Here is a 12,204-nt window from a genome sequence, read left to right as displayed (position 1 = left end):
TTGAAGTTTGAAAGTCCATTGATTATCCTGGAAATGGCTGCAGAAATTAACCCCATAACGTCTAATAATCTATAGGTGATGTTTTTCAGCAGATAGTTAAGTAAACTTAAAGGTCTTGGTCACAATGTCGCATCATTTGAGACTGAGAAAGATGTTTTTTTTGAGTTTCTGTCATCTTAAAAGCTATTTCCAGATATAGGCGGTACTGCGTAAAGGTCCTCATTTGCTTCCAAGGAGCCAAACTTGAAATCTGAAAAAGTGGTCTTGAGTAACCATTCTTAAAGCTTTCTATAGATCTTTTAAAAGATTTTTTTTTTTTTTTTTAATTTGAGTCCTTGTATCTGACCATTTTTCAAAGGAATGTGGGGTTTTTTTTGTATAAACCACTCAACACTGACCTTTGAATCATTCAACTATTAAAACAAGACACCAAAGCTGTAATGAATGGTAAAAATCCAGGCATTCTTATGGAAGGGAAAAGAGGGAGGATTCATCCTCCCTAGAGCCTGGACCTCAACATTATTGAAGCAGTGTGGGATCACCAGCTTTGGAAAGTCCTTCAAGAAGCCCGGAGAACTATTCCTAAAGACTACTTGAAGTGGTTGTACAAACTCTTTGTTTTCTCTGTTTTCCTAGTGTACTGCATTTTACATTTTTTGTCTGCTCATTTCCATAAGTCGCTGCACCTGTCTTGTTTTCCTGGTAATATATTAAGAAATAAGGGTGACCATAGTTGCATAGCATTGTGAATAAAGTCATCTGCATAGGGAGCGTGAAGGTGGCTGACGTTACTAAAAACTGATTAAGTGTATATTTGGTACACATGGGTATAATGCCACCTGTCCAGGTTGTACCCTGTGTCTCACCCAAGGACAGCTGGGGTGGGGTCCAATCCCACAGAACAGAAAATGGATGAATGGTACAATGAAATATGTAGAGTTGGTATTTTACTATGAGGTGCCACCAGGGACATAAATCAGAATTAACTTCCATATACACATATGAAATTAAACTCATCCACATACTATACTCAAAACCTTGCACAAACACTAGTGAAAAGCTCTCACATAAACTAGTGAACACATTTACCTCTTATATAACCTACTCAAACGCTCATACACACTACTGAAAAGCTTTCTACTAGTGAAAAGCTTTACCTTTCATATATACTAGTAAAAACCTCTCATATACATATGTCAAACCTCTCATACACATATGTCAAACCTCTCATACACATATGTCAAATATTTGTGGATTTCAGTTGAAACGGAAGGCATTTCAGTTGAAACGGAAGGTGTTTTATTAAACTGGGAGTTGTAGTTTTAAACAGAAGTCATTCATTCTGGTTAGCTTCGTCCGTTTTGTGCAATCTCCGGCCGGTATTTTACAAAATAAAATGATCAACAATTGCTCAGCTACCCACTGAATACCTTACACAAGCAGTGGCATTACCCAACTTAATTTTTGCTTCAACGGGGACCCTGTTCCGTTTTCTGTCAAACGCTATACAACGCTTGAGCAGCAGCCGACCACCTCAGCCACTAGCTTAGCATAGCGCTACCATCTTCAGCTGTGGTCAGCAAAGAATCCGTGATCGTAAGAGCTTGGACACAATGCGCTTTCATCTGATCCTTGTTGCTTTACAGATTCAATTGTTCTTGTTTTATACTGCGAGCAATGAAGAAGATGTTGCGAGTTTTTTTAGGACAGTCCTGCTTTGCATTGAGTTATTTCAGAGGGGGGACTCCATCAATTTCTCCGAGGAAAGATTGTATAGACAGCTTGAGGATCATACACGATCATTGTCATCATTTATTGCTGCTATGTCTAGATATGATCCTAATAACAGAGACATAATCAACACACTTCAGTTACTGTTTACATGTTTTCAAAATCTGCTACCAGAATACAATCAAGTAATTCCACCAATAGTTTCACACCACCAACAACCTCCACAGGCCACCGAGGACGCCCCAGATACAACATAGGAGCCAGACAGATTTCTCATTGTGTGTCCATTGGGATGACTTGGCAAAGGATTTCATCGTGCTTTGGAATCAGCCGAAGAACTCTATACAGACACAGACAAAGTCTTGGAATAGACTCAGTAGAATATACCTTTCTGTCGAATCAAGATCTTGATCAAATTGTCACTAATAAACTCCAGTCTACAAATGCTGGTGAAACATATGTACTTGGAAGCCTCAGATCACGTGGCATAAGAGTACAGCGTTGGCGAGTCAAACAGATCCTGCATCAATTAGATCCCATCGGCAGATCATTGAGACGACGTCATGCAATAAGCAGGAGGATATACAGTGTTCAGGGCCCCAATCAATTATGGTGAATGTAAACAATTTTGATATCTAAATGTCTGTTAATTTAGTATCCAAATGAGGCATATACATGGGTTATTAAAATTATTTTAATCTCTCAAAAAGGCATTTTGATGGAAACCACAACCTGGTTAGGTGGCAGATGGTTCTTCATGGCTGCGTGGATGGCTTCAGTAGGACTATAATATATTTACGCTGCTTAACTAATAATAGAGCTTCAAGTGTCCTGTCTTTTTTCTTGGAAGGAGTTGAGAACTTTGGAATACCTTTGAGAGTCAGATGTGACCATGGTATGGAAAATGTACTTGTTGCTCGTTTTATGTTGGAAAGAAGGGGATTAAACAGTGTAATTACAGGTGCTTCAGTGCATAATCAGAGAATTGAGAGACTATGGGCTGAAGTCAATAGAGTTGTTAGTAGGCACTTTATAAACATTTTCAACTTTATGGAGGAACAAGGTATATTAGACTCATTAAATGAACATCATCTTTTTTTGCCTTCATTATGTTTTTTTTACCAAGAATTGAACGTGCAATTGTTGAATTTATTAATCAGTGGAACAATCATGGCCTCTCTACACAAGGTGGTCAGACACCACTTCAGCTTTGGCATACAGGTGTCATAAGTAACATTGGAATCCAACCTGTTATAAATGACATTTTTAATGATGACCATTATGGCATTGATCAACAAAGGCCATTACCTGAGATTCAAACCAATAACAATGTTATTGTTCCAGATATTGATGCAACCATTAATGAAACCAGGATGAACATTGTACAACAAGTGAATCCCCTTGAAAACGATGAAAACCAAGGAATAGATATTTTCTCTTACCTTGTTCACTTTATGCAGTGAGTTTGTTTTTCTTGTAGAACCTTTTATAAAAGACATTGTGTAACAGTACAAATAAATGAGGTTTATGACCAAATTTTGCTTAAAGCATTATTTTAATGAATACATCACCCGAACAATTCTTGATGAATAAGACCAAGAAATAAAATACAAAATAAAAAACTGCATGTCTTGCATCAGACAAATCAGATCTGCCTGATTATTTCAAATATTTTTTTGAATAACATTACACTAAACAACTGGTTGTGAACAATATGGTTATAACATGTTAGATGTAGAACACACATTTCAGGGTTTTTTACCAGAAGTTAATATCTTCTCAGTGGAGCCAATTACAGGTAAAAAAGATATTCATATATGTATAGATTTAAAAACAAACACAAGGTAAACCCTCTTCATTTTCAGTGGACATGAAGTGAACATAAGAACAACTGCAGAAGATGGCATGTTTATGCCCGCCCAAAACCATAAGTGTTTCCTAGTGCAAAATCAAATTTCTCTTTGAACACCTGATATGATTTGTGTAGTGGCAATTTGATACAGTTGATACATGTGTTTGCCATTGGAAATGGTGAAGAGAAGTCATCATCATCTTTGTCGATGAACTGGACAGAAGGAGTTGGAGAGGAGCCAATAGGTGGCACCACAGATGCTCCTGTTGCGAAGGCCAATATCTTCTGGAGTTTGGCAGGCCCTTCCTCTTCTTAGAAAAGTAACACAAAAAAAACATTAGGTCACATGTATAATCTTTGAATTTCACCCATTGGGGGAGGAATAAAGTTTTTTTTACTATTCTACTCTATTCTATGTACACATTCTACAACAGGTTCAGTTCAGGAACACGCTCACCATCCTCCCATCCTTCAAGAATTAATGGACAATGTTAAATTTCTTATTCTGTGTAATTTACCTTCGGCATCTTGAAGATAGTCTCTCCAAAATGTAACAACAATCTCTTCAGCAGCTCTGTTGCTCCCATCTGGAGACAAACTAATCCTGAAGAGATCATCCAGCTTGTCTGCATTAAGTTTACATGGTTCATAGCAGATCAGGGGCCGAAAGCTGTCCGGATGTCTCTGGATTTTCTCCAAAACCCCAAGGGTTTTAAGTCCCTCACAAAATCTGTGAAAAGGGAAGATGATAAATTGGACGACTTCATGAGTTGTCCAAAAAAGTTGTACTTTTCAATTGACTATAAAAGACATTCAATGTGCTTTTTATATTAGTTACGTTTATTGATGTGAACAAATGGTAAATGGCTTCTACCTAAAAAGTCCTAGCTTTATTACGGTTACATGTCTTTCAATTATCACAGTACCTGTGAAATGGACCTTGAATCCTGTGGATCACCTGGAACATGACAATGTCATGCACCAGCAGGTCCCGGTCTGCAATTGACTGCATTGGTCTTAGACATCCTGCATTGGCCAAGTAGTCAATCAGAGGTGCCTTTGCTTTCTCAAGGTCTTCCAGGGTTGTGCTTTCAGATACCTAGCATCATGAGGAGTAGCAGAATCAATTGTCATTAAGATTACTTATCACTCACAGAATTTGGGAGAAGACAAATTTGAAGTTCCTAAAATTACCTGATGTCATTAAAGACTTTAAGCAGTTAAAACAAGATCCAAACATGGACATTTGGGGATATACATTCCATATAAGTATTTAATTACTTTTTATCTAAAAATATTAATAAATTATAAATATGACTGTAGCAGGGTCTTCTTTTGGAGGAAACATCCGTTGGTACAGATAAAATCAATAATTATGTCCTGGCCCCTAAGACCAATTAAAAAAATGATATAATTTGTCAAGTTTTAATTCCAATTTATTTTTAAGTCAGTGAAAATTTAAAAATAACTCACCTTTTTGACTTTTTCGAGAAGCTCTGTATCAGCTATGTCTTCTAAAACTGGATTGGTGGAACCATAAGCCAGAAGAGAAAACAGTGTTGGGGAGAGAAAGTTTGGTGGTGGACCACCATGAACCAAGCTTACAGCTATGGCCCTACCAACTACGCATGGCTCCTTCCCAGACAGCAGAGCGATTTATGTTGAATTTTGACTGCTTCGTGGTATTAATTTTGCTTGAAAGATCTTGGAGTATTTCTTGAACTGGAACATTTTGGACACTAAAGACAACATTAAAATACACTAATGAAAACATGCTGATCTTTATAAGTAACAACTTAAGTCATGTAAACATATCAGTTCTAACTTTGACTTTTACATTGTGCTATGTCTTTTCCTGATCAAAACCATAGTGTTGCTTTGATTCATTCATGGATGTTTGAGAAATCCTTGAATCTCCCGTGGCAGCAATTCTGGGGTGCCTAAATGTTTGCTAAAACAAAGTGGAATATTTAACCAAATGTCCTTCTTGGAGCTTTAGTCCAGTCCCAGCTGACCCTGTACACCATCCCCACTCAGCTATTAAGACTGGCGCTACAGCAATTAGCAAACACCTGTTGGAACTGTGCATCTCCTGAGTGAGAGCTACAAGAGCTAATTCTCAGTGCAACGCTCCTAAGAATGTTTGTAAATGGCATAATGGATAATCATCGTAGTGATGAGGTGTTGAAGGAAGAGAGTCGGAAAGGGTAGGTGGTTCTTAAAGAGACAGAGCCCAATTTCAAGGTGTTGGATGCAGCCATGATACAGAGACAAATTTCTTCTAAGTCATAACCACTAAAGGTAACATACTTATTTGATTGTGCTATAAAATGGTACAATGTGCCTGGAGAATACATAATGCGCCCCTTTAAGATATGGCAATAAAAACAGTCATTTTACACTACACCAAACTCTATTTTAATGATTTATCTTGAAAGTTTTTTATAATCTACGTCTGAGTACTCACTGTTGACTCTCCATTCTGGCCATTATTGCCAAGTTCAATTCCTCATCATCTGTGGATTCGTCAGAGATAGATGCCACAAGAGTTAAATACGATGAATAGTCATCATCATAGACTTTTGTGGTCGGATTTCGAGCCCTTTGTCCAAGGTTACTTCCATCATGATTGCTGCAGCCTGGTGTGTTATCAGTTATAACGCCTCCAAGGACAGAAATGATGGCGACATCCTCTTCATCATTGCTGCATGCTCCCAGCTTGTCATCTTCCTCATGACTTGACACTGGAACAGCTCTTGTGACATTATGGGTGTCCGCACTTATCCCGGTTTCCGGCAAAGCCACCTCAATACAGTCATCTTTGCCAGTGGTGGTGCAGATGTTCAAAGGTTCACTTTCTTCATCAGACTCCGACTAAGGAGGAGAAACAAAATAATTTATCTTTTGATGATTTCTGCTCTTAGCAATATGAAACGTTCAATGAAAAAATAAACCAACAAACCGGAAGAGTTTTTGATGGCCTCACATACAAGGCTTTGGTTTTGAAAACCTTGTGTATCAGCATCCCATTAAGTTCTTGACCCTCCTGGAGTTTGGGTGCAACAAGCTTACTGCCACAACCCATGAGAAACTCAAGGCTGCAAAGATGTGAAAATGCCAAACAAAAAAATTCCCAAGTTACATTTCTGCAAATAGTTGATCACAATGCAGACATGCAGACATGTCATTCAATTTACAACGGAAATGTGTAAAAAAATTATACAAGTGAAGAAAAGCCTACTTTTGCTAATGATCAGACATTTGTGCTTTTACTTTATATGTAAATAACAGAAGACATACATAAATTGTGTCAAAGTGAAAATAGAAAATAGGCCTTTACCTGACATCTTCTGGAATGCGTTCGCCAAAACCAGCCCTGATCCGTTCCACAACCGTTTTGTAGTCCCAGGCTTTTTGTAATTCAAAAGCACTAAGGATATGTCCGTGCTTGTGTAATCTCAATTTTGACCCTTGTTTGACCACCAGTCCCCAAGATGGATTTGGAAGTAGCACAACATCCTTGTTGAAATGGTCAAAATACTGATTTCTGGTTCTGAAATTACATTTAAAAATCAAATAGCAACATGACATGGCAAAAATGTTCCTAATTTTGAAAAAAGAACACTATTGTCTGGCTTTGAATTCATGCTTTTGCTGTAGATTTACAAGTTATTTTTCCAAAATGATCTAACAAACCAAGTCATAAAATTATTGGCTTTCAATCCATCTAACATTTTATGTCTTGACCGATGAATTACTGGGGTCCGTGTACCTTTTGTTCAATTGTTCTTTAATTGATTTTCAAACCTTTAAAAAATTAATACATCAATTTATGATGTGTTTTTCACTTTATTCTCACATCAAAAATCTCACGATAACAAACCCCCTACCGACCTCATTTGATTTTGATATTGTGTGACATCTTATGCGTTATTCTGTTCCCCTATAAAGATCTGCCCCCCTTGTGTTGGAAATGCGCACTGCAACCAGAGAGACAGTCCGACAGTCTTCAGTTTGGATAGCCGAAAAGTTTCAAATGAATAAAATACTGCGTTCCCCCAATGTAACTTTGGCAAACAAAGACAGATGTCTTCAAATTCGTATTACCGGTATGTGAGGATTGAACGACCCACAGCGTTATGATTGTTTAATTCCTATGGGATAACATGGTGTGAGCGTCAGGCTGAAATAGTCTATTCCAAATTTAATGTATCTTTTTTTCCACCTTAGAACATCATTTACCAGAATAGTAAGCCTACACTCATATTTTCAGGAAGCATATTTTCGCGGCCAACAAAGTGAGTTTCCATTCTTTTATATCAGTAATAACAAATATATAAACAAACACAATGTGCTGGAAAGCAGTGGCTGACTGATATCTTTCAAATTAAAAGGAGCATGACATAAATTGTAAAATACTTTGATTCGCTCAAAAATTAAAAAAACAAAATTAAACAAACAGAATTTCACAAAAGATGTCACAAAACAAATCTCCAAATCAAACGAGGGGCGTTTTATAACCGTCTTATTGATGACGTGAGGATGAAATAAAAAATAGAAGAAAAAAAAAACAACCCATCAATATATTGTATTTTTTTAAATAAATATTTGTAGGTTATTTTTCTCACGTGAAAATAAATAATGAAATAAGTCGGTTTTTTCATTTTTAATTCTCAATCACAGAACAATGGATCGAACTATACACGGCACATTTGTTAAGCCAGCCCATGATATTATCAAAATGTCTAAAATGACCCTTTTTTTCTTGGTGCTGTTGATGTCCATGTACCGAAGCACTGTTGGGCTTGATAGCGAGGGGCAACTGGTAAAGGCATGCTACGCTGGCGGGACGGAAAAAGCGATGCTAAGCGGCTATCCACCGAGTCCGGAGCTGGAGTTGAAGTTATCGGTTGCTGCCCAAGCGTTGTAGCATTTGACAGGGTCCTGATCGTCTCAGTTGAAGCTAAAATATTGTTAAGTAATGCCACTGCTTGCATGAGGTGTTCAGTGGGTAGCTGAGCAGACATCGATAATTTAACATGGGAAACTAGATTGCACAAAAAACGCTCGATGCTAACAAAAAAAACCAAAACGGTTTAATGTTCCGGTTTAATGACATTCCTTCCTGTTTTCCTGAGATGTCTTCCTTCTCAACTGAAATCCGCAAATATTTGACCATTGTTTATGAGAGGTTTGGCATATGTGTATGAGAGGTTTGACATGTGTGTATGAGAGGTTTGACATGTGTGTATGAGAGGTTTGACATGTGTGTATGAGAGGTTTGACATGTGTGTATGAGAGGTTTGACATGTGTGTATGAGAGGTTTGACATGTGTGTATGAGAGGTTTGACATATGTATATGAGAGGTTTGACATATGTGTATGAGAGGTTTGACATATGTGTATGAGAGGTTTGACATGTGTGTATGAGAGGTTTGACATATGTATATGAGAGGTTTGACATATGTGTATGAGAGGTTTGACATATGTGTATGAGAGGTTTGACATATGTGTATGAGAGGTTTGACATGTGTATGAGAGGTTTGACATATGTATATGAGAGGTTTGACATATGTGTATGAGAGGTTTGACATATGTGTATGAGAGGTTTGACATGTGTGTATGAGAGGTTTGACATGTGTGTATGAGAGGTTTGACATGTGTGTATGAGAGGTTTGACATGTGTGTACGAGAGGTTTGACATGTGTGTACGAGAGGTTTGACATATATGTACGAGAGGTTTGACATATGTATATGAGAGGTTTGACATGTGAATATGAGAGGTTTGACATATGTATATGAGAGGTTTGACATATGTGTATGAGGGGTTTTTACTAGTATATATGAAAGGTAAAGCTTTTCACTAGTATATATGAAAGCTTTTCAGTAGTGTGTATGAGAGCTTTTGAGTAGGTTATATAAGATGTAATGTTTTCACTAGTTTATGTGAGAACTTTTCAGTAGTGTTTGTGCAAGGTTTTGAGTATAGTATGTGGAAGAGTTTAATTTCACATGTGTATATGGAAGTTACTTCTGATGTATGTCCCTGGTGGCACCTCATATTTTACCACTAGAGAGCAGTATAAGCTTAAATTCCAGTTTAGTTTGTGTCAAGGCTTCAGCGCTGAACAAAATAAATATTTGAAAGAAATGTGAGTCTCTGTGTAAACTGAGACTCCAGAGTGATTGTATTGGTTTTCAAACTAAGACAGGAAAGCAGTTCTATACGACAGAAGGGGTAAACTGCAATGAAGTGTAAAAGGAATCAGCGTTGGAGGGGAATTTACAAAGCATTCGTAACAATCTTTACACTTAAAAACAAGTGATTGGTAAGTTATTTATTTCCTATAGAAGGTAACGTGTTACGTCATTTTTACATTGCTCTGCAGTGTCATCTCTGATACCTTGTCACATCATTTCCAGTCAATAAAATAGTATCAAGCCATATATTGTCATATATCTTAACAGTTAAACTATGTACAGCCCATAAAATGCACATCTCTGCGTTTTCAGTCTCTGCCAACAAACTGTCAAAAGTCGTCTTTTCTTCTCTCTGCAAAGCACCCTTCAAATCTGACTGTGTTCTCACGGCGGCTCAGCAGGCAGCTTGTACACTGTGACACAGACACACAGTGAAGAAGAGCTGACCTTAGGAGAGGACACACAGATGTGACTCTTCCCTGGGAACAGGCCTTCCTCCCTCGTTTGTCTTCTTGGTTCCTGATTAGCAAAGACACATGGACCGAATCTGCCCAGAGTTCGTCTGAGGTTGAACACGTGTTTGCACACTTCACGAGGAAGCAGCCTCTGTGCTCGTTTGTGTAAGTTGCTATGCAAAGGAGAGCTGACACCTGATGATTAGCTTTCCATTTTTCCATTACATATGAAGCACAACATTATTAATAGTGTTATGTTTTACCATCGCAGTCACATTACTGCTAAACTTTTTATGAGACTATGCTGATTTTTTTGGTTTCTTTACTTGCTTGTTGAACGCAGGTAGTTTTCATTTTTCATTTCACTAGATGTGACAAATGCATTTTGATTTGAAAACATTTCAGCGAGTACAGGATCAGGACAGGTGATATTTATAGAGCTCAGTCAGAAAACAGAGTTAAAACGAGTCCTATCGCAGTGTCACGCAGATATAAAGAGCAGGTCATACAGGGTGCAGATGGAGACAACAGCTGCGTTCAGAAAGCAGTCGTGTGATTTATCCCACTGCCTGAATTCTTCAGCCTGCGGCCAATCAACGTCTTCCTCCCTCACATATCCATAAACATCCCACCAGTTTCCCCCTGGAAATCTGCGTGGACGTACTCCAAGATCGTCTCCCTCGCCCGGTTTGACTACTTTTAGAATTTCACTCTGTGTCGTCGAGCACCATCAGGCTCACAGATGTATTTTAGGAGCATAGCCCACAGTTAGACCTATGGCTTTCATTTGAGGCCCGTCAGAATGAATGTTCTTGGTTTTGTGCGGACGTATCCATGCGCTGGCAGGAAGCCTCTGGGATGAGGTTTGTTCTTTGAGGTGGGGTTGGACGATGATGGATCTGACGCAGATCTGACCCCTGCCCAGAAAAGGTCACCGGCTCATTCGAAGAGTGACGTACAAGTCTGTGCTGCAGCTCCTTGTGACAGATGGAGCAGTAAAAGGCACGAGGAGTTGATCTGTTGTTGCATGTTTGATGAATCCTGCCTGAGATCTATCTGGGCTTTTGTGTTTTCTGTTAAATTGGTGATTAAAGCAAAAAGGCTGTGGGCTCCTTATCCAGTCTATGTAGTTGTGTGTTCACAAACACAGTCTGAACCATGCGCACAAACAAGCAAGGCAAGGGCGAGCTTAAGTGACGGTCCAATCTACAGCACCACAACTGCATCCATCACTGCTTCACTTCGAAATTGCTTTGACAATGCGCCCTAGAAGCCACTATTATTTCTGGCCGTACAGTGTTACTGTCGATCGCCGCTGCTGAATATTCGAGTACTGACAGTTATTGAGGAGCTTGCAAGATAAGATGAACCCTTGTGAGCAAGAACATTTTCACTCTTCTCAAGAGGGTCAGAGATGCAGCCAAATAATGCTCAGAAACGCTTCCTGAGAATTCTACCCTCGGGTAAAAAAGAAAGAAACACACAAGAAAAAAATATATATATTTCAGACACAATAAGAAAACTTTGAACAAAAAGAAAAAGAATAAATAAATAAAAAAAATACGATGAAAACATTTTCAGACAATACAAGAAGGGACAGAGCACAACAGAATAGAAAACAAAAGCAAATCTTTCAAAACAAACATGGGAATCACAAAAAGAGAGCAGAAATCATTTCAGAGAACAAGTGACTTTTGTTTATACAAGAAAGCATTCAAGAGAAATAAATGTCAGAAAACACAATTAAACCCAAAGCACGACAGGAAACAGAACGTTGAACAAAAAACAAACAAAAACCTTCAAATGAGCTGACTAACTCCTACATGTCATAAAACTGAAAAACACAGCAATGAAACACATTTGGAAAACACGTTCAAATGAACATTTTCATATTTCATCGCTCTGCTTTGTGTGGTGTTGTTGTGGATCAATCCTCGAGGGTATCGCAACGTCAAGATGGAAAAG

The sequence above is a fragment of the Odontesthes bonariensis genome, chromosome 18 (assembly GCF_027942865.1).
Source record: "Odontesthes bonariensis isolate fOdoBon6 chromosome 18, fOdoBon6.hap1, whole genome shotgun sequence".
Lineage (NCBI taxonomy): Eukaryota > Metazoa > Chordata > Actinopteri > Atheriniformes > Atherinopsidae > Odontesthes > Odontesthes bonariensis.
The sequence above is the reverse complement of the archived record's forward strand: the minus strand, read 5'-3'. Positions refer to the sequence as shown.